This window comes from Salvelinus fontinalis, chromosome 7 (assembly GCF_029448725.1).
Source record: "Salvelinus fontinalis isolate EN_2023a chromosome 7, ASM2944872v1, whole genome shotgun sequence".
NCBI lineage: Eukaryota > Metazoa > Chordata > Actinopteri > Salmoniformes > Salmonidae > Salvelinus > Salvelinus fontinalis.
Window position 1 is genome coordinate 35,329,753 of NC_074671.1, and position 27,451 is coordinate 35,357,203.

At 41.6% G+C, this 27,451-nt stretch overlaps 1 protein-coding gene across 2 annotated transcripts in view; it reads right to left on the bottom strand.

Moving 5' to 3' along the window:
- The window catches only part of LOC129859454 (cadherin-20-like), a 122,900-nt gene that overhangs the window by 32,463 nt on the left and 62,986 nt on the right, over positions 1 to 27,451 (bottom strand). The window contains exon 1 of one of the 2 annotated variants that reach the window (XM_055929268.1): positions 4,049 to 4,569. The exons of the other annotated variant lie outside the window; for it this stretch is intronic. The gene's annotated coding sequence lies outside the window, so the exon portion shown is untranslated. Of the gene's footprint in view, positions 1 to 4,048; positions 4,570 to 27,451 lie in introns of those variants that run through there. 2 annotated transcript variants of the gene reach the window in all.

Sequence of the window (27,451 nt, forward strand, 5' to 3'; positions counted from 1 at the left end):
GCATTCTACCTCTTTTTTTGTTGTGTCTAATGAGGTGACATGCTACATAATTGTGCTGGCTAAACATTCCACATATCTCCCTCAGACTAATCTGATGGCTCTTCAGATTAGCAGCTGCTCTTGCTGCTCCTGCATTTACGACCAACCACACAAGATTCCCCTGTCCAGAACAGAGGAATGGATGGATGGATGAATGGATGGAGGGATGGAGGGATGGAGGGATGGAGGGATGGAGGGATGGAGGGATGGAGGAGACGTCATATGAGAAAGCTTAAGAGGAGGTCTTTTCCCACCACAATGACATTTTCTACTGACTTGAGGATTTCGTAGGAGAAACGGTAAAAGACAGTTTAGCTTTCAAAGAGAACAGCGTGCCTTATAAAAATGTGTGTCGTTCTCAAAGCATCCTTGTTGCACTGTCTATGTGTACGTTTGTGCATGCATGTTTGAGTGCGTGCTTGTGTATTTAATGTGTGTGTCAATCAAGGAGGGGGGATGTAACAATCAACAGCAGTAACAGCTGGTGTTCGAGGAATTAAAGGACCATATGGTTGAGTCATCAAACTCTCCGTCAGTCTGTCAGCATGGCACCCTTTTCCCTATATAGTGCACTACTTTTGACCTACCATAGGGTGCCATTAAAGACCATGCACTAATATTTGGCGAAAGAATACCTTCAAAACCACTACTTTCCCTCTCCCGTAACCCTTAGGCCTACTAAAGAGGGAAAAAACACTCATGAAACAAGGCTATAACAACTAACAGAACAGTACAGAAACCCTCTGACTTTAGTCACTCAGACTCTGTGAACTCAGCCTGACTTTTGTGCTCTGCTGCAGATCATGTGAAAATGATTTCAATTTTTTTCACATGGTCAATCTTCTATGATGGTTGCCTACTCCCTATCGAGAGAGCACTTCCTTCTCAGGAGCAGCGGTGTACTTGTCTGAAGCAGAGTTATACACTCTGCTTACCAAACCATCAACAATGTAGCCATTCAACACTGAACACTTTCTCTCAACGTTGTGTGTGCTGACACCAGTGTGGTAAACAACATATCTGTTGAATAGATAACTTTCAGATATATAACTTCATGTGGTGCGGCAGTGTGTCGTTGAACAGATATGTCACAATGTGGGCCTACCTATTGAAGAGATAACGTTCCGACTTTTTCCCAACTTTGTGTGACAGTGTGGTCCTATTTCCTATGTAGGCCCAGGTCCGCCTTTAAGGTCATTCGTAAGGCTTAATTTCACAGTGGGCACGTCCGTATCCTCCATTCACCCCTATCTAAGAGGAACCCCGTTCCCAAATGGACCATTAATTACGGAGTCACCGTGAAAGAGGGGCGGAGTTGGGGCTCAGGCATGATAAAACCACAGGGAGATACGTCATGGCTAATTTGTTAACCACAACTGATTTTGCATGGTGGAGCAAGTAGCCGTCACTGAGACACTTCATATCTTTGACCCCAGACAAAGATGGATGCACTGTTTCTGGGTTATTTAGGGCAGCATTGATGGGTAACATCCTGGTGTGGGTGGCCAGACTCCCACCTATGCTAGACTGAGAAAACATAAGCCATTTTCATTTTCAAAGAAAAGTCATAGAATTATAGATTTTCATAAACTATTCAAAGTAGGTTCATTTGGATTGAACCTCACTACTTTGCGGTACCTTAGCCTGCATGTACCTTGTCGTAAAGCCTATTCCAATGATTTCTTGTATTCTGTATATTTTTTTAATATGACAGAAGAAATTTACCAGGTTGTGTGATTTTCTCAGCAGCAAAAGGTCTATGGTACAGTGATATCACTGACAGTTCACAGAGGGAGGCAGCAATCTTCAAATGCTGTTTGGAGCAACAGGAGGTGTGTTTTCTCTATGCTATCACTCTCAGATCTCGCAGATGCTTGTGTATGTGTGTGTGTGCGGCGTATGTATGCAAGCATGCGCGTGTGTGCCTGCACCCCTCTTGTCCCCAATCCTAACCACTCATCCCTCATCCCTCACACCCCACCTCCACCCTCCAGGACTGGAGGAAGAGCTGGCATGGGGCAGGCTCTGAACCTGCCTTTGCCACACTCCCTAATTGTAGCTGGCACTCCCAACCCCCAGCCTCTCTCCGTGTAGCTGTAACCTCAGCCACTGTCTGTACTGCTGCTGCAAAGTGAGGGTGCATCTCCTTCCCTCGCTATGGGTTGTTTAATGTGGTGCTCCTAATTATGCCCTACCCTCTCTATATCCATCTCTCTCTCCCTCTATCCTTCTTCCCTTCCTCTCCATCCTGCCTCCATGTGTTCTGGGGCCACGTGTGAGCCTCTGAAAATGATAGGATGTACAGTACATTATGTGCTGTGAACCACGTAGTGTTGCTGTCTCTGTCTGTAGCAATGGGCTATGGGAAGGGCAAAAGTTATTACCACATTTCTTCCTACCTGCTCCTTTGTCCTATTCTTTTCTATAACAATATAATTTTCTCCTTCTTTTCTCTCAAGCTCATTGTCTTATTCCAACTATCTTGCACGTTCTTTCTCTTTGCATCGCTGGTGCTGCTCTCTCTCTCGCTCGCTCTCTCTCTCTCTCTTTCTTTCTCTCTTTCTTTCTTTCTATCCCCCTGCACATATATAAAAAGAAACCTTGTGATTTATGGAGAAATTAAATCACACAAATTGGCATTCATCCCGACCGCTGGTGCATGGAAATTATGTCACGGGGCATGAGTGTCATCGGGAAAGTTTGCAATCCATTTCACTCCACCACAAATTCACCAACAGAGTCCTGGGTTGCGTCCCAAAGGCATCCTATTCCCTGCATAGTGCACTACTTCTGACCAGGGCCCTGGTCAAAAGTACTGCACTATAATAGGGAATAGGATGCCTTTGGGGATGCAACCCTGCAGACAGCAGAGGGCCTATTCAGTACTCGAATATCCCTTCATAATCACTCCAAAACATCTCTGCAGATGGAGAGATTGGGATAGGTTGTTGTTGAGATAGAGAGGTAATGTATTTATTCTCTGCTGCATAAACGCTTGAGCATTTAGCGATTCAGAGATTCCTTTTCTGTTATCCTGTCCGTCTGTGTCGGAATGTTGTTTAAAAACACGACTGCATGACTGGGAGAGTAGAGCGTCGGAACGTCTGAGCGTGCATCTCAAATGTCACCCTATTTCTTATGTAGTGCACTACTTTTGACTAGGGTCCATAGGACTCTGGTCAAAAGTAGTGCACTATTAGGGAATAGGGTGCCTTTTGGGATGTAGCCTGAGATCGTCTAGGAACCCTTTGAAGCTGTTGTTAGTTATTACAGAGACTACACAGCAACACATCAGCATAATGTGCGTCACTCAGTTCTGTGAATGAGGCGCTAATCGTCCCAACTTCTGACACAGATAATATAGCTACAATGTCTTTGTGTCTTTGTGCACACTTGTCAATCCGGTTTATTTCCCAGCTTGGGTTTACAAGGAGACAGCTTAATGGTTTTGAAGAAGAGTGACAAAAGTCCTCGTCATGTTGAAAAATTAAAGCCTTCACTGTGACTGAGGTTTGAATACTAAACTAAAGTCCAGACTTCAAATACAGTGTGTTTGAACTGCTGCCAGGGCTAGACGTGTACTGAATGACCCCATACACTTTTGAGCCCAGGTTTGTATTGAAGTTATACAAGTTTGTACTTTGCCACAAGCATTCTCACAGACCAATACTCTCTCCTCATATTACTCAAGTCCATTCTTGACAAATAAACATGATGTACAAAATGAACATACATTTTAAACAGGTTACAGCTTCAGTTAGCTTGTCTCACTCTGCACAGGTTTCTCATTTCCATTTCTACACATAAAAAAAACAAATGTCAAAGGAAAACATCAAGACAATGACGGAACATTTTAAACATGCAGAAAGGAAATGAGAAACCATTGTCATTGACTGCAATTTCCCAACAGTAACACCCATTGAAGAATTTAATTGAAATCTCTCATTGATGATCATGTAGAAAGGCATTCTAGCGAGAAGTCAGAATGATTTCAAATTCCAGACCTTACCTTCTTTCTCTGTCCTTTTCAGACAGTTTTTGCTATTTTTTTCTTCTTCTCTTATCCGTCGCTTCCTTTCTCTCCACTCTCACTAAATTGCACTTGGTAAAGTTGTGGAAGTAACTGCCTGCAATGCATCAGTTCCCCTAAAGTTACTTTGGGTCCATGCTCCCTTTTAACCACACTGGGTGTCTTTGTAAAGTTTCTTCTTCTATCACTCATTGTCTCTCTCTCTCTCTCTCTCTTTCTCTCTACACTCTCTCTCCAGGCTCTCTCCCTTTTGCTTTTCTACAAGCTCTCTCTCTCTCTCTCTCGCTCGTTCTGTCTCCACGCTTTCATCCACAGTGTCATCTTTTCAGGAGCCAATCAGACTAAAGGACCATTGGCTGCTGTGTACAATCAGGGGTCCGCAACCAGAAATATGCAACCTGAGGCAGGGGATAGGAATGCTTCTCAGAGCAGAGAGAGGTAAGAGGAGAGAGCGAGAGAGAGATGTTAACATGTTTCCCATGCCAATAAATCCCTTAAATTGAAATTGAAAGGGAGAGAGAGAGGGAGAGGGAGAGGGAGAGAGAGAGAGAAAGAGAGAGAGAGAGAGAGGTGCACCAGCGATTGAAAGACAGAGAAAGTGCAAGAGACCTGGAATAAAACAATGAGCGCGAGAGAAAAGGACAAAATGAAATTATATTGTTATACAGGGTGGGCAGGATGGGTTTTTGTGCCACCAAAGCCACTAATTTTATCTTTCAGTATTTGCAAGTGAATAAAGGAGCTTATGTGGAGGTGGAGGCAGAGAGGGGTGACTTATTTCCTTGAGCAGCGAAGTAGAAAACCGAGAAAGAGGAAGAGAGAGAAAAGGAAGATAAAAAAGTAGCTATTTTTCTCTCTCAGTTTGTATGTCCTACACAAACTGATATTTATAAGGATGTATAGGCACAAAATATGAAACTTAAAACTACATTATATTGCCCTGCCTTGCCCAGTCAGAGACAAAGCAATTTGTTTTTCAAATTGCCATCAAGATTTTGGAAATTAGATGCATGCCAGTACCTACAAAGCCTCCATTTAACATGGTCACAGAAAATCTGATCCCTGTTTAGAATAGAGAAAAATTATAATCTGGAAAGAGGAGAGGGAGGAAAAAACTATATTTAATTTAAAGCAATCATGAAATGAATATTTTGAAGTGTTGAGTGTTTTAAGGGTGTGCCCCAATATGGGCCTTGCTCAAAAGTAGTGCACTATACAGTATAGGGAATAGGATTGGATTTGAGATGCAGATTTTTGTGCATGTTGTTTTTTTACTTCTTTCCACTTCAGAACAAAGCCAGAGAGGAATTACTCAACCATGCTTAGACAGAACATGTAAATGTATTACCTCCAGGAAGGAAGTGTGATGTGGCTAGGCTTTGTTCAAGCACACTGGGTTTATGAAATGTGCTATACCAAATCAAATGCTTTATCATTAGTATCTCATTAGTAGCATATTATAATGCTCTTATTATCAGCTGTTCCAAGCTATTTTGATATATGGAATACTCCAAACATAACCGCGGCAGCACGTAGCATAGCGGAAAAGAGTGTTGGGCCAGTAAACAAAATGTCTCTGGTTCGAATCCCCGAGCGGACTAGGTGACAAATCTGCTGATGTGCCACTTGACCCTAATTGCTCCTGTAAGTCACTCTGGATAAGATCGTCTGTTAAGTTATGTAAATGTGAATTACCCATATTTGCACTGTGAGTCATGTTTATTATTTTTTCTGGCAACATATTTGGCTCTTTTTTGCTTCCTCTCCAAGCCTGTCCAGTCTCTTTCATCTTCCTGACAGCATACTTTAGTCTGTTGTATGGTACTAAAAATACAGATGAGGGCTGTTGTCATCCTCCACAGAACAGATGGTCAAAAGGTTGCTCTCTCTATCAGTTCAATATGTTTTTTTTCCCTCTATCTCCTTCAACTCCGCTCTTGTCCCTTTCAACATGTCTCTTTCTCATTTGCCAGCCCATTCTTCTTCTCCCGGTCTCCCCCGACCTCTTTGTTTCTTTGAAGACCTGACTGGTTAGTGCCTCAGCCAATCTGTCAGACAATTCTTGACTGGGCCCCCCAGAAAAGGCAGGGGGCCTCGGCCCCTCTCAGTCCCTCTTGGTCCTGCTTTGTTGGGCGGAGTGCGATAGGAGGAGAGGGGTGGGGTACGACAGGGTGGCATTCCACCCCATTGAGCAGTGGCCTTCATCACACTGGGAGGCTGGCAGATCGTAATTGGCAGAACAAATTGAACGTATGGGCTTATCGAAAGCAAGGTCTCTTTTTGGGGTATTTTCAGTGTTCTAGGGGTGGAGGAAGTCTGAGGAAACAGGGAAACAAGACTCCAGAAGGGGTGTTCTGGTTGTTCTGCTAATCTGGACATAGGTTGATGTGATATGCAGAACATTATAGGGACACGGTGTGTTGTCGTGCCTTATGGATCATCTCTGCCCACTCAAAAGGTTTAGAGTTGCCGATTGGCCAAGGAGGAGGAAGAAACCACTTGTTCCTGTCACCTGGTAAGTTACATGAACAAATTGGTCATGATACGGTAGAACGACAAGACTGTAAGATGTGTAACCTATCAGTTACGCCTCGACCGACTGCCTTTACAGCTGAATATGACAGATCACTGATTTAAACTGACATAGAGAGATGATGGCACTAACTTGGAACCTTAACTCGATTAAACATTTGATGTGGCCTGGGCTGAATACAGTATAAAGTATGAGGATTAATGTCACTGCCACTGGTAGAGGGAGAGAAAGAGGGAGAGAATCAGAAGAAAAGAAAAGACAAAAGGAGAGAGCGCAAATCCTCCATGTTGTCTGAATGAGATGAAAAAGTATTTTCTGCCCAAGATTGCTGAGACCAAAAAAACGCCAAAGTGATCCCTCATGTCTTTGGGGCACGCAGGCCGAAGCTTTTTATGTCTATCTCCACTTAGAGGTAGAAACAAAGGAACATTAAGAGAGGAAGTGTTGACTCCTAGCACAGCAGATCAGATAGATGCATCTGTTTGTCTGTGATTGTGGAGTAGAGATGTGTACAGCATGGTCATTACCAATGTACCAGAGATAAATACTACCTGAGTGTGTCCCAAATGGCACCCTATTCCCTATATAGTGTAGGGGAGAGTGGGGCATGGTCAGACATTTTTTACATTCAGCATCACTACATCAAGGGGAATATAGTATTATTTCTAACAAAGATATCTACAGAAATAATCAGAATGCATGTCAACATAACAGTTTTGAAAACAACTACAGAAAGATAAGAAGTCTCTCCGGGTATGGGTTAAGTTGAGCATATAGGGACAGGGTAAGTTGAGCCGCAATGGGGTAAGGGTGATGGTGTCCTGTGACAGTGGGTGATGGTACTGGTAGATCAAAGTTGAATTAATAGCCAGACAACTGGTTGTTGTTTCGATGTGCCAATTTGAGGCTACTAAGCCCATTAAACTGGTCCACAAGACTCTTGATATGTTTCGCAAGCTCAGACTTCATGTCATGCCATAAGAACGTGTGTGCCTCTGCTACTCTATCATAGCCTCTCTTTTGCGCACTGTTCGATTCTGGGTGAAACTTGGAACATTGTCATACGAAGAAGCATGGTTTATAAAGGAGTGAAAGAGACTGCTTTTTACATCAGAAGTTAATGGTTATCCGCAGCGTTGGGTGGACTGGAGGAAGTCACAGGATTGCTATAGGGGAAGCGGATGGACATCTGTGGATTAGGCGAAGGAGGGGTTGAGGTCAGGTCAGATCGCCTGAGGGGAGAAATTATGGTTTATTATCATATTACCCTTCTCCTGTCGAACCATATGATGTAAGGATTGGAGAGAAGGAGGAGTCCCTAAAGTGGAGTATATATTCTTGTGGTGGAAACATGTTTTTGTCTGAATCCAGCTGTGTCAACCCTTTGGGAAGACGTCAACTTGGTTAAGCTTCTCTAGTGTCCGTCATCCCCATTTATCCCATTTTGTTGCATTACAACCTGTAATTTAAATGTATTTTTATTCGGAGTTCATGTAATGGACATGCACAAAATAGTGCAACTTGGTAAAGTGAAATTTAAAAAATAAAAGGTTTCCAAAAATTCCCTTATTTCTTTTTACGGAAAAGTGGTGTGTGCATATGTATTCACCCCCATATACCACCCTAATGGAGTCTGTTTCTGACCGTTTGAGCAGACACATGCACATTTGTGGCCTGCTGGAGGTCATTTTGCAGGGCTCTGGCAGTGCACCTCCTGGCACAAAGGCGGAGGTAGCAGTCCTGCTGCTGGGTTGTTGCCCTCCTACGGCCTCCTCCACGTCTGCTGATGTACTGGCCTGTCTCCTGGTAGCGCCTCCAGGCTCTGGACACTACGCTGACAGACACAGCAAACCTTTTTGCCACAACTCGCATTGATGTGCCATCCTGGATGAACTGCACTACCTGAGCCACTTGTGTGGGTTGTAGACTCCGTCTCATGCTACCACTAGAGTGAGAGCACCGCCAGCATTCAAAAGTGACCAAAACATCAGCCAGGAAGCATAGGAACTGAGAAGTTGTCTGTGGTCACCACCTGCAGAATCACTCCTTTTTCGGGGGTGTCATACTAATTGCCTATAAGTTCCACCTTTTGTCTTTTCCATTTGCACAACAGCATGTGAAATTTATTGTCAATCAGTGTTGCTTCCTAAGTGGACAGTTTGATTTCAGAGAAGTGTGATTGACTTGGAGTTACATTGTGTTGTTTAAGTGTTCCCTTTATTTTTTTGAGCAGTGTACATAAATACTCATCATAAAACATTTATGAAAAATACATGGTGTACAGCAAATGAAAGATAAACATCTTGTGAATCCAGCCAATATTTCCAATTTTTTAAGTGTTTTACAGCGAAAACACAATATATATTTCTATTATCTCACTACAGTAGCCAAACACACAACGCAATTTACTCCCCGCAACAAATAGCTTGCACAAAACCGACAAAATAGAGAGAAAATTAATCACTAACCTTGAACAAATTCATCAGATGACAGTCTTATAACATCATGTTATATAATACAATTATGTTTTGTTCGAAAATGTGCATATTTAGAGCTACAAATCCTGATTATACATTGTGAATACGTAGCATCGATTCACCAGAATCTCCGGAGATAGTTTGGACACTCACATAATCTGACCAAAGAACTCATCATAAACTTTACATAAAAATACTTGTTGTATGGCAAATGAAAGATACACTGGTTCTTCATGCAACCGCTGTGTTAGATTTAAAAAAATAACTTTACCATAACATACAGCTTGCGTTATTGCGAGACAGCGCTCACCAAAACGGCGGAGAAAAGGACTCAACATTTTACACAGAAATACGAAATAACATCATAAATGTTTTCTTACTTTTGATGTTCTTCCATCAGAATGTTGTACAAGGAGTCCTTGGTCCAGAATAAATCGTTGTTTGGTTTTAGAATGTCCATTTCTCCTGTCGAATTTGCACCACAATGCTAGCCAAGGTTGCTAACATTCCCATCCTCTCTTGACGCAAAGAATGGAAAACTACAAAAGTCCCAATAAACGTTGAATAACCTGATAAAACTTGGTTGAAAAAACCTACTTTATGATGTTATTATCATATGTATCAAATAAAATCAGAGCCGGAGATATTCGCCTTGTAATCCGAACGCTTTTCAGAACACAATGTTGAGCTCCGCCGCGCGACTGAAAAGTCAAAGAAAATTCCGGACCTGTCACTCCAAAAGCTCTCATTCGACCTCAGATCAAGCTAGACACCCCATTCTACCTTCCACTGCCTGTTGACATCTAGTGGAAGGCGTATGAAGTGCATGCATATCGATAATGAAAAGCCAGTTGAATAGGCAGGCCCTGAAACAGAGCATCGTTTTCAGATTTTTCACTTCCTATATGGAAGTTTGCTGTAAAATGAGTTCTGTTTTACTCACAGATATAATTCAAACAGTTTTAGAAACGTCTGAGTGTTTTCTATCCAATAGTAATAATAATATGCATATTGTATGATCTAGAAAAGAGTACGAGGCCGTTTCATTTGGGCACTTTCTTTCCAAAGTGAAAACAGCGCCCCCGTATTGACAAGAAGTTTTAAAGACAAAAATAAGCAAACACATTTGGTGTTCGCCAAAAGGCATGTGGGAGACTCCTCAAACATATGGAAGAAGGTACTCTGGTCAGATGAGACTAAAACTTTGCTTTTTGGCCATCAAGGAAAACGCTACGTCTGGCGCAAACCCAACACCTCTCATCACCCTGAGAACACCATCCCCACAGTGAAGCATGGTGGTGGCAGCATCATGCAGTGGGGATGTTTTTCATCGGCAGGGACCAGGAAAATGCTCAGAATTGAAGGAATGATGGCGCTAAATATAGGGAAATTCTTGAGGGAAACCTCTACCAGAGATTTTAGACTGGGACGGAGGTTCCCCTTCCAGCAGGATAATGACCCTAAGCAAACATTTGGACTATATTAGCCCACACAGCTTCAAGGATGCGAATTCATGCTAGGTTTAGGACCTCATAGTGTAGCTTATAAAGACTCCAACTGATGTACAAAACTATTTGGTTTAGATACAAGCATCATGAAACCTGTAACACAATCAATTAATTTGACTTTGTGAAAATCCGTTTTTTAGACTAAACTTGCTTACCACTTTTTCCATATGCTTTCTTCCTTTACACACTCAATGAAATGATGACCTCTTCCTAAATGTTTGGTCACATGCTAAACTGTATGGTTTTAGAAACAAGAGGTGGCTCAACTAACCCTTTGGGGCTCTGATCCAAAGTAGTGCGCTATGTAGGGAAAAGGTGTACTCTGGTCAGAAGTAGAACACTATATTCGGAATACCGTGACATTTAGGATGTAATCAATATTTGATATAATTAAGACAAGATTAAGCACAGGGTTCAGTTGAGTGAACATTTAGTACTTGACTACAGTAGTTCAATGTGCTCTGTCTTGGAGCTAGCTAGCTGTGTCTTTATACTTCCTATTTTTTCTAAAAATGTAAATGTGACCTTTCCACATTTCCCCCCCAGTCTCTAAACACTACAACCTCGCTAGACTATTGACTTTCACTACAACGTTCTAACTGGTACCCTATTCCCTATGTAGCGCACTACTTTTTACCAGGGCCAATAGAGCTCAGGTCAAATGTACTGCACTATGGGGTATAGGCTGCCATTTGGGACGCAACAATTGACTTTCACTCTTCCCCAACTTCCCATCCACGCCGCGCCTAGCTCATTGTCGAGGCTTCGTTTGCTTCTTCCCTGTGACACGTAGCTGTGGCGTTCTCGTTTGCGATAAAAGGCTTCTCGTCTGCCGTTTGATGCTGAATTCCGCTGGGAATAGGGCGCTAGTTGGCCCTGATACACTGACAGGAGCCGAAGAGACAGCACAACCAGCAGATTTCAGAACAACGGGGTCCACTGCAAACTTTGGGAACGTGTGTGTGTGTGTGTGTGTCTGTGTGTGTGTGTCAGGGAGACTGGGGAAAACATGTCTCTCTGTACTGATATAGCCCCCCAACTCATCTCCTCCCCCCTTCCTGGAACCCCTACTCTCTATGACCCTGTCGTTGTCTCTGCTGCTGTAATATGCTGCGCCATTATGCAGCGAAATCAGAGAACGAAAAGAGGAACCTTGGAAGCTGACTTAAAAGGTGCAGACCTAAAAGACTGATGATGACCATCATAAGGAAACGCAGCAACATAGAAACAAACACAGAAACATTGAAACACACACACGGAGGATGAATGAGTCCCTTGTTTGTCCTGTGTTTACTGGCTCACACTGTATTGGATCTTCAACGATCCAAGAGAGGAGTGATACTTGAGAAGGATAAACTGTGTCTGGATGGAAACAAATCTGGGCTGAGTTCCAAATGGCACCCTATGTCCTCTACAGTGCACAACTGTTGACTACAACCCATAGGGAATAGGGTCCCATTTGGGATGCAGACCTGGCTTACCACCATGGAAAAAGTGGTTATTAATGGTTTTTTTCCTAGTCAGTCATGAAGTTTCCATGTAGCTGTCCAGATTGATAAACATTAGCTTTTTACTCACAGTTTTGGGACAGCCGCAACGCCTTGCCCATTTGTCAGACGAAAAGTAAATCCACTCATTCAGTAAATCACGTATCACTTTAACCCACTAACTGGGTCATATTTCAATAACCTAACATAAATAACCCAACCTTGTTATTTTTTAAAGGAAACAACCCAACTAAGTGGCCCAATGCTTTCAACAAATGGGTAATACAAACAACCCAGCATTTTATAGAGTTTGTGTACTGTATGCGCTGAAGGCAGCAGACCTAACCGATATCAGGGGTATTCTTAACCTATGAGGTCCAGAGCCTGCTGGTTTTCTGTTCTACCTGATAATTAATCACACTCACCTGGTGTCACAGGTCTAAATCAGTGCCTGATTAGAGGGGGAAAATTAAAAAAAAAGTAGTGGCACTGGCTTCGAGGTCCAGAGTTGAGCTTGAGGGCACTAGACCATCCCAGGCCACGAGTTTCATTGTTTTCAATGACAGGACAAGGGAAGTATGCTAATAATCAATTGGCGAGACTCACGTCTCAATGTTAGCTTCCCAGCTAGCATATAACGTTCGGATAACCATGTTTCTTAGAGTTTGCTGAGAGCGTGGTTGTTCTATGGTTATCTTGCATACAACATTCCCACAACTTTCTAGGAATGGTGAAGGATAGTTGCTTGGCTTTGAAATATTCTCAGCACATTTAAGGAACTTGACAAAATAACATTATTATCTTGGTATTTCATTACTTTAACAGAACATTTCCTAAAAGATCAAACATGTTTAGATTTCATTTCAATTTTGGTAATGTTCTAGGAACGTTTTTCAACTGGTTTGACATTGGTAATGTTATTAGATATTTCAGAGAACGTTAAGAAAAAACTATTTTCTGTGGGAATTTCAATACTTCAGCATAATGTTTCCTACAGGATTACTCATGATTCTATTTAAAGTCATGTTCTCAAATTGTTCTGAAAACTTTAGTATCGTTCAGAGAACATTCTAAGAATTGTATTTAAAACATACATTCTGTTCTCAGAATGTTAAGAAAAGTTAGAAACCACAATAATTAACCAATAAGGCACAAGAGTCACAGCACTGTCTTGCATGCCTTATTGCTTTTATGAAACTGTTACAAACATATGAAAAAAACTATGAATTAAATATTCTCATAAAAATTTTATTATAATAAGTCAATTCGTACAATTACATTCTTCCACCAGAAGATATAGACTCAACAAAAATCTGGTTGTTAGTTATTTTTTACATAGTTGCTATGCAAAAAGTCTGGTCGTCCGTTTTAAACAAAATGGTTTCTATGCAGGTTGGATAACGCTCTTGTCACATGCTAGCTAGCTAGCCAACTTCAGTTAACTCAGTCAGGTCATATATTAATCCTGGAATGACAGTACACAGCACACATTTTTGTTTGCTATGCAAAAGGTCTGGTCATCCGTTTTAAACAAAATGGTTTCTATGCAGGTTGGATAACGCTCTTGTCACACGCTAGCTAGCTAGCCAACTTCAGTTAACTCAGTCAGGTCATATATTGATCCTGGAATGACAGTACACAGCACGCATTTTTGTTTGTTTGATATTTTTTTGTATTGGCATTTACTTGGATATGTCCATGATAATGATGTTGATGAGTGATTTAAATTTATTCAGAAAAAAATGTTTTGTCTCGTCTGTACACCGTTCAATCTATGTATGGTACTACAGAGATCGAAAGTGAAACATTGTTTTCCGGTAGGACAGCTTATATTAACCCCCGCTGTAACAAACTATATGCTAGGCTGGAAGCAAAGGGAAATAATGTGTGAGTTGAGATAAATACAAGAGATGATTCGAACAGCAACATGAACATGACATTCAGATGGAGGATCAGTGATCATTTTCAGATGGAACTGTTAGCAGGCATAGGTGTGTCTGTGACGGCCAATACAGCACGGCTTGGAACGCTGCTCGTCCAACCAGCATCCAGGATCCAAACAACCAGTTTTATAAAACGTTATTAATGTTCAGAGAATGTTCTAAGAATGTTATTTAAAAACACACATTCCGTTCTCAGGAACAACAAAACCCCCTCTATCCTCTATCTTGTTAATGCCTAAGGAAATTAGTTTCCATGTGCCTTATCTGTGCTTGGTGTTCACAAAAGTTTACAAAAGATGAACTAGCAGTGTTATTAAAAGTCTTATTGAAACATTCAGCGATTCAGTGATACACAGAGCGTTAATAAAACCTCCCAGGAAAACTTTCAACGAACCAGAATAAAATATTTTCAGAACCTCCCTGCAACCTAAAAAATGAACGTTCCTAGAACAGGTGAAAGTTTCACTTCTGGTCTCAGAATATAAAAATAAAAAAATGTCTGTTTACCGGTCAGGAAACGTATGGCTTTGTTCCCACAACCAATGTGAAACCAAAAACATTCATTCCCACAACATATGCTAGCTGGGTTGTTTTGAGTCCTGGATGACAACACATTTAACTTGTTCAACTTTAGTTCAGCTACTCCAAGCATCACGTTACTTTTTTTGTGGGGACCCATTTTTTATGTATTTTTTGAACACTGTCTGTCGCTGGCCTCAATAACAACTCAAAAGTAATGCGACTCAGATATAGGTTCTTAATTTGAGCCAGTTTGCTACTGCAGGAAAATAATCCTGCAGCAACAGGACATTTTAATTATTATGCTGATTATAATGAATGGACATTTTTGTAGGGGTTGATACATTTTTCGCAAATCAAGTGTGAATGTTCAAAGTGGAACTTTGTCACGCCCTGATCTGTTTCACCTGTCTTTGTGATTGTCTCTACCCCCCCGCCCATCTTCCCCATTATCCCCTGTGTATTTATACCTGTGTTCTCTGTTTGTCTGTTGCCAGTTTGTCTTGTTTGTCAAGCTTACCAGGGTTTGTCGTGTCAGTGCCTGTCTTCTCCCAGCCTCTCTTGTTCTCACCTTCCTGGTTTTTGATCCTTGCCTGTCCTGACCCTGAACCCGCCCACCTGACCACTCTGCCTGCCCCTGAGCCTGCCAGCCGTCCTGTAGCTTTGCCCCCATCTTGATTTCCGACCTCTGCCTGACCTGACCCTGAGCCTGCCCGCCGTCCTGTACTTTTGACTCTGTTGCTGTAATAAACATTGTAACTTCGACACGGTCTGCATCTGGGTTTTACCTTATCCTGATAACTTACAAACTTCGGAAGTCTTTTTCAAACGACAAGTTTGCGTTTCCTCTCAGCAACAAAAGAGTGACCAAATTAAAATCCTACATCTGTATGTATGAAATAGGGTGCCATTTGGGATGCACATATCATGTACTACTGACCCCACCATTTCGGCAGCTTTCCATCCAGATGCATTTTTTTTACTGCAAAGACAATGACAGCAGAAGGGAAGGAATCTGTGACATGTTCATTTCTCCTTTTTGTGTGATTACATTGATTGACCCGTTGTTGGCTAATTGGCTTCCACAAGGAGCAGGGGAATGTGTGTGTGTGCCTGTGTGTGTATGTGTGTGTGGCGAGACTAAATAAGAAAAAGGATGTAAAGTGACGTAAAAAAATGACGTAAACTGCTCTTTGTTTCACAAAAGAACAGAACATATTATTGAAAGTTCAAGAACAGGTAGACAAGAAGACACAAAACAATGCTCTCCCTGTCAGCTTGATAAAAATACACTTTGGCACCTGTTTTTCCATAAGATTTAATTGTGTATCATTAACACTCAATTCTGGATCACAACCCGTTGGGCAGGTGACAGAACCATGTCAAATCGTCTCAGTGACAGACTGCAGTAACAATCACACTACTGTGTGTGTGTAACAATCACACTACTGTGTTCAGACCCAATAATTATCCTACAGACTGGTGCTCTAAATGTCACTCTGACTGTCGCTCCGAGTCTGGAACGGTCGCGATAAATTATTTCATAAAGAGAGATGCATCTGAACCAGTTAGGCAGTCAGAGAACTAGGAAGTTTTGTGATTTGCCTGTCTGAGGTGATGCAACTCCCTGTCTGGTCTTCTCTAGGGGTATTTATAACTAGGCTATTTGGCTGAAATACCAATACTTTGGTGTGTGTGTGTAGCCCAAAAGGGCTCTGATCAAAAGTAGTGCACTAGGTAGTGAATAGGTTTCCATTTGGGATGCAACCCAGGCTCTATAGATAGCTCAGGTTTCTATGGCCCTTTCAACCAGTGGCTATGAGTTTAAGGTAATGTGACATTTCTGGGACTTCTGTATCTTCCTATTATGACATTCTACTCCAGGAGAAGAAAGGAATATACTCCATAGAGTCAAATCGCATTGCTATGTATCTGAGTCTGTGTCCCAATGGCACCTTATTTCCTACCTATTGTAAGGCCTTGTTTAAAAGTAGCACACTACTTAGGGAATAGAGTGCAATTTTAAGAAGCAGTCTAATGCTCTCATGATTCCTTACTAACTGTAATGATAAAATCCTTACTATGCTTAGAGGGGGGCGGTGGGAGCAAGGAGGGTGTCTGCCATAAGAGATTAGATTACTTCAGGATGTTGACAGTTTGGGAACACCTGTCCCTGTGTATGAAGAGATAAAAAGAAGGGTTGGACTGAGTCACCTGACACAACAAGACACATATCCTTTAAGATGAAGGACAAAGCTTGACATATCTCTCTACCTCTCTCTCTATGTACTGGATATGCCTTTAACAGTCCTTTAAGATGGAAGACCACTTTCTGCTCATAAAGCTGTGTGACCGGAAGTTTCATTCTAGTTATTTTTTAAGCACATTTTTACTGTTTCGGTGAGTCAAAATACAAGCAAAAGCGGCACCAAAATAGTACCTTACCGGTAGGTCATGTTGCCCTTTCTAGAGAGAAACCATATTTTCTGAGCAATTGGGGTCAACCTAGATCTTTTACAACATACAGGAAGTGCAGCGCTTGATTGAGTACAATTTTTCTTCTGCTATAGCTGCTGCACCTCTTACAGAATATTATCTCAAAAGTATTGTGGAGCCCTTGCACCTAAATATAAACCATACCAGCAACCAACATGAGTATACAGCAAATTCTCCAGTGTTAAATCAACACTAAAATAGTGGAGCCATATACACACTGGAACCAGTGTTAAATGAACACTGAAAGAGTGGGACCATATACAGTACCAGTACTTAAGTAAAAATACTTGAAAGTAGTACTTAAGTAGTTTTTGTGGGTATCTGTACTCTACTTTACTATTTATATTTTTGACAACTTCATACTTTTACTTTACTGCATTCCTAAAGAAACTGTACTTTTTACTCTATAAATTTTCCCTGACACCCAAAAGAGCTTCTTACATTTTGAATGCTTAGCAGTACAGGAAAATGGTCTAATTCACAAACTTATCAAGAGAACATCCCTGGTCTTCCCTACTGCCTCTGATCTGGCGGACTCACTAAACACATGATTCGCTTGTAAATTATATCTTGGGTTGGAGCGTACCCCTTGCAATCCGTAAATAAAAAAAAACAAGAAAATGGTGCTCTCTGGTTTGAAAAGATTTATACTTTTACATTCGATACTTAAGTATATTTAAAAACAAATACTTTTAGACTTTTACTCAAGTCGGATTTTACTGGGTGACTTTCACTTTTAGTTGAGTCATTTTCTATTAAGGTATCTTTACTTTTACTCAAGTATGACAATTGAGTACGTTTTCCATCACTGTACAGTACACACTGGAACTAGTGTTAAATTAAAACCGCTTAGGAATAAATTGAAATTTACACAATAGTTACATGGAAAATGGGGGAGGGTCATGCTTTAAAAATGTCAGTCAGTGTGAGGGTTTATTTTTTATAAATTTTTGTTGTCCAGGAGAGGGTCATGTCATTTGTAATCGATTAAATGTCATATTGCTCAGAGTTCGAGAATAAGTTGCTTAGTATAGTATCTCATGTGTGCCCGATGATGCCCCCTCATCCCTGATTCTCTGCCGGGCAAGCACTATCAAATGCGCCTAGTGTGGTCTCAATAAAATGATCCATAGCCTAAACTATATGATATAGGCCTAGGCTATATGAAGAGCATGCTCGGAGAAGCACAGGGAAAAGTGACATTTCAAAGAAAATGTAGTTATTTCCAGAGGTTTGGCCAACTGGGGTGGTGTATATAAAACTGGGCTACCATGCATTACACACTGCCATGGATAGGCGTTCCCAATCATGAGCCCCGACCTGCCCTGCTCTTGCCGATGGAAACCCTCTCGAACTGCCTAACCAATGACTGTGCTATGTATTGTGGCACAACAGGAGGCGAGTCAATTTGTAAAAAAAAAATGCAATATCTGTGTGCATGGACTAGGCCTATTGATGTCCTGTTCAGAGAGGGAGAGCATGAAGATGAGATATAGGATTGGTGTTAAGACTGCTAAGGCTCTACCAATATGTTTTGTTGCCCATAATGAAGCTATTTATCTGAGTTTTTGACCTCAATAATTAATATTCAAATCATTTACATAACTTAACTTACTATGAAGCTGCAGCCGTGAAGATGGACAGCGAATGGGTGCTGAAAGTCGGCTAATTCAAGAAGGTCTCTAATTTATTTAAACAGTCTTCATTTTAATTTGACTTTAGGCTACTAACAACAAAAGGTATTTTTGTTGGAGCCTATTTCTTCTTATTCAAGAAATAAGCGGTAGGCCTACCTGTTTGACAGACAAAATTAGTCTACTATTCATAGATTTTGCCAGCCAATTCCCTCAGTCACCATTTGGCTTGAATATTTTAAATATGTAGCTAAATACATTTAAACTCGGTTTTTCACAATTCCTTACATTTAATCCTAGTAAAAATCCCCTGTTTTAGATCAGTTAGGATCACCACTTTATTTTAAGAATGTGAAATGTCAGAATAATAGCAGAGAGAATGATTTATTTCAGCTTTTATTTCTTTAATCACATTCCCAGTTGGTCAGAAGTTGGCATACACTCAATTAGTATTTGGTAGCATTGCCTTTAAATTGTTTAACTTGGGTCAAACGTTTTGGGTAGACTTCCACAAGCTTCCCACAACAAGATGGGGGAGTTTTGGCCCATTCCTCTTGACAGAGCTGGTGTAACTGAGTCAGGTATGTAGGCCTCCTTGCTCTCACACGCTTTTTCAGTTCTGCCCACAAATTTTACATAGGACTGAGGTCAGGGCTTTGTGATGGACACTCCAATACCTTGACTTTGTTGTCCTTAGCCATTTTGCCACAACTTTGGAAGTATGCTTGGGGTCATTGTCCATTTGGAAGACCCATTTGCGACCAAGCTTTAACTTCCTGACTGCAAGTTAAATCATATGCAGTCTAGTATATGGGATGGTAGCTAACTAAGTGCACAGACGCAATGCACACAACACTAAATCCTTCCTTTAAGCTAGCTAACCACTGTAGGTATTTTTTACATTTATTTCACCTTTATTTAACCCGGTAGGCTAGTTTGCAACTTCGACCTGTCCAAGATAAAGCAAAGCAGTTACGGCACATACAACAACACAGAGTTACACATGGAATAAACAAACATATATTCAATAATAGAGTAAAAAAAAATATATACAGCATGTACAAATCAGGTAGGATAAGAGAGGTAAGGCAATAAATGGGCCATGGGGGCGAAGGAATTACAATATAGCAATTAAACACTGGAATAGTAGGATGTGCAGAAGATGAATTTGCAAGTAGCGATACTGGGGTGCAAAGGAGCAAGATAAATAAATAAATACAGTATGGGGATGAGGTAGATTGGATGGGCTATTTACAGATGAGCTATGTACAGGTACAGTGATCTGTGAGCTGCTCTGACAGCTGGTGCTTAAAGCTAGTGAGGGAGGTAAGAGTCCCCAGCTTCAGAGATTTTTGCAATTCGTTCCACTCATTTGCAGCAGAGAACTGAAAGGAAAGGCGGCCAAAGGCAGAATTGGCTTTGGGGGTGACCAGTGACATATACCTGCTGGAGAGCGTGCTACGAGTGGGTGCTGCTGGTGACCAGTGAGCTGAGATAAGGTGGGGCTTTACCTAGCAGAGACTTGTAGATGACCTGGAACCAGTGGGTTTGGCGACGAGTATGAAGCGAGGGCCAGCCATCGAGAGCATACAGGTCGGAGTGGTGGGTAGTATATGGGGCTTTGGGGACAAAACGGATGGCACTGTGATAGATTGCATTCAATTTGCTAAGTAGAGTGTTGGAGGCTATTTTGTAAACGACATCGCCGAAGTCGAGGATCGGTAGGATGGTCAGTTTTACGAGGGTATGTTTAGCAGCATGAGTGAAGGATGTTTTCTTGTGAAATAGGAAGCTGATTCTAGATTTAGTTTTGGAATGGAGATGTTTATTGTGAGTCTGGAAGGAGAGTTTACAGTCTAGCCAGACACCTAGGTATTTGTAGTTGTCCACATATTCTAAGTCAGAACCGTTCAGAGCAGTGATGCTGGACGGGCGGGCAGGTGCGGGCAGCGATCGGTTGAAGAGCATGCATTTAGTTTTACTTGCATTTAAGAGCAGTTGGAGGCCACGGAAGGAGAGTTGTATGGCATTGAAGCTTATCTGGAGGTTAGTTAACACAGTGTCCAATTAAGGGCCAGAGATATACAGAATGGTGTTGTCTGCGTGGAGGTGGATCAAATAATCACCAGCAGCGAGAGCGACATCATTGATGTATACAGAAGAGAGTAGGCCCGAAAATTGAACCCTATGGCACCCCAATAGAGACTTCCATAGGTCCGGACAACAGGCCCTCCGATTTGACATACTGAACTCTATCGGAGAAGTAGTTGGTGAACCAGGCGAGGCAATCATTTGAGAAAGGAAGGCTGTTGAGTCTGCCAATAAGAATGTTGTGATTGACAGTGTCGAAAGCCTTAGCCAGGTCGATGAATACGGCTGCACAGTAATGTCTCTTATCGATGGCGATTATGATATCGTTTAGGACCTTGAGCGTGGCAGAGGTGCACCCATGACCAGCTCTGAAACCAGATTGCATAGCGGAGAAGGTGCGGTGAGATTCAAAATGGTTGGTAAATCTGTTTGTTAACTTGGCTTTCAAAGACATGAGAAAGGCAGGGTAGAATAGATATAGGTCTGTAGCAGTTTGGGGCTAGAGTGTCTCCCCCTTTGAAGAGGGGATGACCGCAGCAGCTTTCCAATCTATGGGAATCTCAGACGATACAAAAGAGAGGTTGAACAGGCTAGTAACAGGGGTTGCAACAATTTCGGCAGATCATTTTAGAAAGAGAGGGTCTAGATTGTCTAGCCTGGCTGATTTGTAGGGGTCCATATTTTGCAGCTCTTTCAGAACATCAGCTATCTGGATTTGGGAGAAGGAGAAGTGGCGGAGGTTTGGGCGAGTTGCTGTGGGGAGCACAGGGTTGTTGACCGGGGTAGGGTTAGCCAGGTGGAAAGCATGGCCGGCCGTAGAGAAATACTTATTGAAATTCTCAATTATTGTGATAATTGGTAACAGTGTTTCCTAGCCTCAGTGCAGTGGAGCACTGCAGTGGAGCACTCAGTTGGGAGCAGGTGCTCTTATTCTCCATGGACTTTACCGTGTCCCAGAACTTGTTTGAGTTTGTGCTACAGGATGCAAATTTCTGCCTGAAAAAGCTATTCTTAGCTTTCCTAACTGCCTGTGTATATTTGTTCGTAACTTCCCGGATAAGTTGCATATCTCGGGGGCTGTTTGATGCTAATGCAGAACGCCACAGGATGTTTTTGTGCTGGTCGAGGGCAGTCATGTCTGGAGAGAACCAAGGGCTGTATCTGTTCCTGGTTCTACATTTTTTGAATGGGGCATGCTTATTTAAGATGGTGAGGAAGGCACTTTTAAAGAATAACCAGGCATCCTCTACTGACGGAATGAGGTCAATACCCTTCCAGGATACCCGGGCCAGGTTGATTAGAAAGGCCTGCTCGCTGTGTTTTAGGTTGTTTTAGGGAGCGTTTGACAGTGATGAGGGGTGGTTGTTTGACCGCAGACCCATTACGAATGCAGGCAATGAGGCAGTGATCGCTAAGATCTTGGTTGAAAACAGCAGAGGTGTATTTGGAGGTAGAATTGCCGTTATAATTAAATCACAATGGATTAGCTAGTTTCCATGAAACAGCTGCCCGTGTTAGCTGCTGAGTTAGTGCAGTGTCCTTAGCTATGTTGTGCTGGCTAGTGAATATGCCAACCTTAGCTAGCTAGCTAAAGGTTTGGCTATGTGTGGCAGTATGGGATTATGAAGGGTAAATTAAATTGTTTCTTCGTCATTTTCCTAGGTAGATATCTAGCTGTGGCCATCTGGCTAGTATAAACAAGGCCTATCTACAAAATAGCAACATTAGCACAGGTAGTTAGCTAACTAGCCAACATTGGGAATCTAAACCATAAGTAACCCACACGTAAATGCATTGCGAAACAACGATACTGCCCTTTCTAGTTTGCATGCTAGCAGATACCCATAGACATCCAGTCATTTCGCTAACACTAGTTAGCATTGGCTCGCGAAACTACCTCTAACTTCCTTAATACTGGACACAGAGGCATACAAATGGTATCCACAAGTTCATCTGACTATGGGCAAGTATCCCTTTAATTTAGCTGTAAAAATACAGTAAGTAGTTGTAGATGTACTGTATTTTCACCACAACTAGAGAAAACCTCCAGGGGACCATGACACAACTATCTAAAAATGTCCTAAAAAACGTTTTTGGGGACGTTCCTGGAACTAACCGGGAACAAGACGAAACCTGCAGGGGAACATTGATTTAAGGTTGATTAAGCCTTTTAAAGTTAAATATTCTCAATGACATTTGGCATCTGGGATTTCACGTGCTCGAATGTGGTCACGTGTAGTTTCATGTTATCACATGTTGTCACATATTATCACTTTAACTTCACATAAAATAAAATGTGATCACATGAAATCACACGAGATCATGTGTTCACATGAAATTCGTGTGGTTTTTCCATAAGGGATGGAATGTTTGTATACTGAATATTTGACTGTGATATGTGGTTGTCTCAACTAGCTATCTTAAGATCAATGCACAAACTGTAAGTCGCACTGGATAAGAGTATCTGCTAAATGACTAAAATTTCAAATGTAAATGTTAAATAGATCTCATATTACTGTATTTATTCATTAAAAAATATATAAATATATATTGATTTCACAAATTTATACAGTTTCTTATAATAAAAAAAAAACTGAAATGAAACCATTAAGTTATAGAGTTCAAACAAATCGATGTTTGTCATTGAACAACTCCATGCCATGATTATATAGTGAAAAACATACCAAAAACATACCAATTCCTAAGTTTCATGTTCATATGTGTTTTCCATGTAATGTTATACAATAAATGTTAATTTACCAACATATCTGAAATTGGATAGGCCTACACAGTGCATTCGGAAAGTATTCAGACCCCTTGACTTTTTCCACATTGTGTTATGTTACAGCCTTATTCTAAAATGTATTAAATCGTTTTTAGTATTCAGACCCTTTACACAGTACTTTATTGAAGCACCATTGGCAGTGATTACAGCCTTGAGTCTGACTGGGTATGAGGCTACAAGCTTGGCACACCTGTATTTGGGGAGTTTCTCCCATTCTTCTCCGCAGATCCTCTCAAGCTCTGTCAGGTTGGATGGGGATAGTCGCTGCACAGCTATTTTCAGGTCTCTCCAGAGATGTTTAATTGGGTTCAAGTCCGGGCTCTGGCTGGGCCACTCAAGAACATTCAGTGACTTGTCCCGAAGCCACTCCTGCGTTGTCTTGGCTGTGTGCTTAGTGTCATTGTCCTGTTGGAAAATGAACCTTCACCCCAATGTGAGGTCCTGAGCTCTCTGGAGTATCTCTCTGTACTTTGCTCCGCTCATCTTTTCCTTGACCCGTGAGTCTCCCAGTCCCTGCCGCTGAGAAACATCCCCACAGCATGATGCTGCCACCACCATGCTTCGCCGTAGGGATGGTGCCAGGTTTCCTCCTGACTTGACGCTTGGCATTCAGGCCAAAGTGCTCAAGCTTGGTTTCATCAGACTAGTGAATCTTGTTTCTTATGGTCTGAGAGTATTTAGGTGCCTTTTGGCAAACTCCAAGCGGGCTGTCATGTGCCTTTTTCAGAGGAGTGGCTTCCATATGGCCACGTTCTCCCATCTCCACAGAGGAACTCTGGAGCTCTGTCAGAGTGACCTTCGGGTTCTTGGTCACCTTCCGAATCAAGGCCAATCTCCCCCTATTGCTCAGTTTGGCCTGGCGGCCAGCTCTAGGAAGAGTTTTGGTGGTTCCAAACTTCTTCAATTTACGAATGATGGAGGCCATTGTGTTCTTGTGGACCTTTAATGCTACAGACATTTTTTGGTACCCTTTCCCCAGATTTGTGCCTTGACACAATCCTGTGTAGTGTCTCTACATACAATTCCTTTTCCTCATTGCTTGGTTTTTGTTCTGACATTCACTGTCAACTGTGGGACCTTATATAGACAGGTGTGCGCCTTTCCAAATCATGTCCAATCAATTGAATTTACCACATGTGGACTCCAATCAAGTTGTAGAAACATCTCATGGATGATCAATGGAAACAGGATCCACCTTAGCTCAATTTCGAGTCTCATAGCAAAGTGTTTTACTTAAGTAAATAAGGCATTTCTGTTATTTATTTGCATTACATTTGCAAAAATGTCTAAAAACCTGTTTTTGACAAAAACAAAATAAATAATTTCAGAATAAGGCTGTAACATCACAAAATTTGGAAAAAGTCAAGGGGTCTGAATATTTTCAGAATTTATTGTATAGCGCTTTGGAATGACGTGCATGGGAGAATGTGTACAATCTTATCCTCTGCCCCATTTGAAAGAGCTTCTTCAATGTCAGCATCCCAAATGACACCGTATTCCCTATGGGTACTGGTCAAAAATAATGCACTATATAGGGAATAGGGTGCAGTTTGTGGCACGCAACGTATCAAACACGGTAACTGGACAAAAAAAACAGTATTATTGTTAAGGCTCATCTTATCAGATACACTTATGAACAAAATCCCGTTCTGCTCATCCTCCCTTTTTTTCAGATAAAAACAACCTAGCAGATTTGTGTGAATGTTACCTAAAGGTGATTTGTTATTTTCTAATTTATTTGGTGTAGTATAATCTAATGCTAAACTGGGGAGAGTAATAAGCAATTAGGCCTTGTTTATCCCCACAACTCAGAAAGCAGTAATCTGGACTAAACAGCCCGGGGACAAAAATAATGCAATTAATTATCTGCATTAAGGGTACAGGACTTTGAGAAACCAGAGAGAAAGGTGGAAATGTAATTATCCACAGAGGCAGACACCTCCACACCGCCTGGGTACATGGAATGAGATGGTCTCTCTCTCTCTCTCTCTCTCTCTCTCTCTCTCTCTCTCTCTCTCTCTCTCTCTCTCTCTCTCTCTCTCTCTCTCTCTCTCTCTCTCTCTCTCTCTCTCTCCGAGTTGCTGTATTTCTCTCTCTCTTTCCTTCTCTCTCTTTCTGTGTCTGTTTCTCTCTTTCAATTTCAATCACCCTCGCTCTCTCTCTCTCTCTCTCTCTGCCTCTCTCTGCTGAGAGAGAGTAAGAGAGTGAGAGAGAGACAAACAGAGCGAGGACCAGGTAACACGTGTTACGCTGCATTCTGGTCGTCTGCGCTGTAGTGTAATGTGATAACTGTGTATTCAGGAGACACAGGGGGAATGAATCAGGGGGGAACTATATGTGGACGTGCCACTGGCTCCAGTGGGTGATTGTCATGGGAGCGCAAGCAGGATGTAGAGGCAGGTTGACATTAATTGTCTTGAGTCTTGTCCTGGAGGCAGAACTGAGTCCCCTTCTATCCCCTTCGATAGGCCAGCTGCAAAATCAAAATCTTGTAAACAAAGATCAGTAAAACAAAAATGAGGGTTAGCAGTGTAGTTAGGGTTAAGATTAGGTTTATAATCAGACGTTATGACTTTGTGACTGTGCTAGCTAGTGACCACTCGGCAGAGCTGCCTCCAGAACAAGATTCATGATGAAAAACGCTAACCTGTGATGTAGAGGCAATGCAGCAGGGTCTTATTCCAAAAGAGGCCTGTGGTCAAAAGTAGTGCACTATACAGTGAATAGGGTGCCATTTGGGATGCACCCAAGATTTATGCTGAAACACAAATCTCTATCATAGAGCCATTGTTCTGGTTTCAACACCTCTGTTTCCCATGAGGGAGAGAGAAGACTGCCTTTTGGGGATACTGGCCCTGCTTACAGAACGCTGATGTACTTTTTCTCAGATGTGCAAAAGGCAACACACTCGTGCATGCACACATGTAAGCAAGCAAGCAAATATGCAAGAAAAATGTGCAAAAACACACACACACACTGCATGTCTTTACATGTATCTATTGTCTATCCATCCATCTTTTCCATAACAAATAAACAGCTCATTTCACCGCCTCATACATGGTCGTCAATACCTTGTGGCACAAAGTCATAGACCACTCCCATTTCTACAATTTATCTTCTTAAATGTGATTTTAAACCTAGCCCTCACCTTTAACCTAACCTTAAACACACCGCTAACCTTATGTCTGACCCTAACCTTAAATTAAGACCAAAAAGCTAATTTTTGGAGCCAATTCTGATTTTCTGGCTGTGGAATATGACTGTGGCTGTGGAATCTGACTTTGTGGCCGTGGAAACCCACATACACTGTATATCAAGCCTTTCAAATGAAAAATGTATACTAACTCATTGGCCCCTCATAGTCTCACCCTCTCAGCGTCCTATCCTCCTTAACTCTGCCCTAGGCCGAGACACTCATATGGGAAGGGCTTGTGTGTGTGTGTGTGTAAGTGTGTAAAATCAAATCAAATTGTATTGGCCACATGGTTAGGAGATGTTATTGTGAGTGTAGCAAAATGCTTATGCTTCTTAATCCGACAGTGTAGCAGTATCTAACAGGTAATATCTAACAATTCTACAAAAAAAACACGAATATCTAACAAATTCCTTAACAAAACCTAAAACACATAATCTAGTAAAGGAATGGGATGAGAATATATAAGTATAAAATATATGAATGAGCAGTGACAGAGTGGCTAAGATGCAGTAGATAGTAAAGAATAGATAGTGAAGAATGCAGTATACAGTATATACATATGAGTTGAGTAATGCGAGATATGTAAACATTCTTAAAGTGGCATTATTAAAGTGACTAGTGTTCCATTTATTAAAGTGATCAATGGTATCAGGTCTGTAGAAAAACAGCTTACTATGGTCAGGTCGTGGCACTTTTGTTTCGCTGACATTGAG